General features: G+C 42.6%; 1 pseudogene; it reads left to right on the top strand.

Moving 5' to 3' along the window:
- Positions 1–1,549: 1,549 nt before the first annotated feature.
- LOC104610100 (serine/threonine-protein kinase BLUS1 pseudogene) lies at positions 1,550–3,211 on the top strand (annotated as a pseudogene).
- Positions 3,212–3,435: the final 224 nt, after the last annotated feature.

Raw genomic sequence — 3,435 nt, 5'->3', positions numbered from 1 at the left:
TATCATCAAATTGAATATTGGGTTGATGGGGACAGTGTTTTCAAAACTGGATCAAACCAGATGTTAGATCGGAAAAATTGGGAATCGGACACCGTTTCATCTCAAAACCGCTTTTTGTCCAATAACCGTTTATTTGGTTAGTAAACCACTGACCTTGGCGGTCGAACCGTCAACCCGGACAATAATTCTTGGCCTTTTTTTGTCAGAGCGAGTAATCTGTTTGATCGAACAGTCAAACCGTTTGACCCCATAATGGTTCCCTATCCGGTCCAATTTTAAAAACCTTGCATGGGGAGTGGGTGCCTTGCCATGAGCTTGGCTTGGTGTGCGACATGGCCTGGCCCATGGACCAGCTTGACCTAGGGCATAGCATGAGCCCGAGCGGGCTCGAACCGTGGGCCATGCCGAACCGACCCCCCAAATTATCCTAGGGAGGCACGGCACAGGACGCCTCATGGGCCAGCATGGCACGACTTGCACTTTGTGCGGGCCACATGCACGTTATGTCGTGTTGACCCAACTTACACCTCTACTTGAATCTGCCCAATACTAGGGATGGGGCAGGGAAATTCGAGGATTCTCCATCCTTGATGAGAAGTGGGGTGCCTTGCACCTGAACTCGCCCGACATTTGAGGAGTGGTTACCTTGCAGTGAACCCGTGTGACATTGGGGACGGGGTAGGGATGGGGTAGAGTGTCTTGACTATGGGGCAGGAAAAGGGATGGGATGCCTTGCTTTGAACCCACCCCATTGTCATTCCTATATAATTGTTAATTATTAGTGGAATTAATAAAAATTTTAGCTTTTATAATTATTTTTCTTTATTTTAAATTAATCAAAATTACATTTAAAAATAATATAAAGGATAAAAATTATTAAAATTATAATAAATTATTAATAAAACTAAATTTATAAAAAAAATATTTTTTCATATTTAATTAATAATAATTATTTTTTATAAATCAACATTAAATAAAAAATAAAACTATTAAATCTTTTAGATTTTTCCGTGCCTCGCACGGTCCTACTAGTATAAAATATAGAATAATATATTGTGAAACTCGTGCATGTGTAGAGAGGGGCCTGTGACATTGGATATTAGGAGTCCCCCATTTATTACTTACCCAAGTTTCCCCTCCACTATATAAAATTTGGTGCATTGTCCCCGGCCTGAGCGGCTGAGCCCCTACCATACCAACGATTGTCCTTTCATGTCTTGATCTCTGTATTGGTGTAATGACATTCCTCCTCTCCTGCAGTTCCATGTGCTTAGTTTCTAGAAATACAAGTTAAAAGCCCGCAACAACCTATATATATATATATATAATACTCTAGCTTTTTAATTTTTCACTTCTTAATCACAAGAAAACCCACCAGAAATTAATTAACCTTTCCACTCTACGACCTTTGATCTTCTTCCTCAATCTCCTTCCAAGAAACCCACAAGAAACCCATACAACATTTCTCTGAGAAAACCATCACCCTCAATCAACCTGAATTCTGAAGTCTGAAACTATCAAGAACGTAACTGACCCACGTCAGTCGTCCATGGACCAACAAGATGAGGACCCTCGACAGAATCATCAATATCCTCTCGATCACAGTTCCTACAAGATACTTGCCATGATCGAAGCTGGTGTAAGCGCAATTGTCTACAAGGCTGAATGCCTGTCGAACTCATCGGCCGTGGCAATCAAAGCAATCGATCTTGATCGATCCAAAGCCAACTTCGACGATATAAGGCGGGAAGCCAACACCATGTCCCTTCACTCCCACCCAAACATCCTTAGAGCCCATTGTTCGTTCACAGTCGATCGTCATCTCTGGGTGGTCATGCCCTTCATGTCTGGTGGTTCTCTTCAATCCATCATCTCTTCGTCTTTCCCTGATGGCTTGCCGGAGCCCTGCATAGCTATCGTTCTGAGAGAAACCCTCAACGCTCTCATGTACCTCCATGACCAAGGCCGGGTCCATCGAGACATCAAGGCTGGGAACATTCTGGTTGCTTCAGATGGGTCTATTAAACTCGCCGACTTCGGTGTCTCTGCGTCAATCTACGAACCCAGTCCGTCGTCCATGAAATTCAATGGTGTGGCAGGAACACCTTATTGGATGGCACCAGAGGTGATACACTCTCACACTGGGTATAGCTTCAAGGCTGATATTTGGACATTTGGGATTACGGCATTAGAGCTTGCTCATGGTCGACCTCCACTCTCTCATCTTCCTCCCTCAAAAACTCTGGTGATGAGATTCGCCACCAAGTTTCAAGACTACGGGAAGAACACGAAAGACAAGAGTAGGTTTTCAAAGAACTTCAAAGAGATGGTCAAAGATTGTCTAAATCAAGATTCATCGAAGAGACCCACCGCAGAGATGTTGTTGAAGCATCCCTTCTTCAAGAACTGCGGGACCCCAGATTTCCTCACCAAGAATTTATTGCAAGGGTTGCCCACAGTTGAAGAGAGGTTAAAGAAAATCATAGTAGATCATCCTCCACCGGTTTGCAGCACCGATGTAAATGTACATGAAGATGACAGCGACGAAGCATCCCTTGATTACTCTGTCAAGAATAGAAGGATAAGTGGATGGAATTTCAATGAGGGAGTACTAGAGCTGGACCCTATTTTCCCAACTGACAAAGAAGAAAGCTCCTCTCAGACCCAGACGACGGAAGACGATCAGGATTTTATTGCAGCAGCTGACAGTAGTAAGATCATCAGAAACACCATTGATGTCGATCAGCAGGATCAGGTAACCAAAGAACAAGATAGAGCTGAACCAGGGATGCGAGGAATTGTTGATTTGGGTGGTGCAAAGATCAACATTGATCAAATTCAAATCGATGGAGGTGTTGATCCAACAGTTTTACAAGAGGGAACACCAAACCAGCTGGCAACTTGGTCTGCGACGGTTAGCACACTGGAAGACCTTCGGCAAAGTTTGGATAGCGAACAGGACATGGTTATGTCCTTAATTGGTAGAATTCATGGAGCAGAACTTGGTCTTCGTACAATAAGTCCCGAAGAATGTTGTATGATGACAATCAACGGGCTCAGAAGAGAACTCGAGAGAGTGAAGAAGAGGGTTAGTATCTTGGAACAGCAATTAGAGAGGTTGACAATTATCTTTCCTGCCAGCCCCAGCTCCAACAACGACAACAATGGCGGAAATGATGATGATGAAAGTAATGCAAACCCATCTCAGTGAAACTAAAACTTCAATGGGGAACCTATTTGTGTGCTCTGTGTGTCTGATTTCTGTTTTCTTTTTTTGTTTGCAATGCATAGATTTCCATGGAAATAAAATGAAATAATTCATCTAATATGCATCACTTGCTAGGATTTAATTCTTTCATTTCAAGTAGAATGGGAACATTATAGTGAATTTTTTTTCCGATTTGTAACATTACAGTGAAGCTTTTTTTTTTCTTG

This window comes from Nelumbo nucifera, chromosome 1 (genome assembly GCF_055504915.1).
Source record: "Nelumbo nucifera cultivar China Antique chromosome 1, China Antique-T2T, whole genome shotgun sequence".
NCBI lineage: Eukaryota > Viridiplantae > Streptophyta > Magnoliopsida > Proteales > Nelumbonaceae > Nelumbo > Nelumbo nucifera.
The sequence above is the reverse complement of the archived record's forward strand: the minus strand, read 5'-3'. Positions and strand labels throughout refer to the sequence as shown.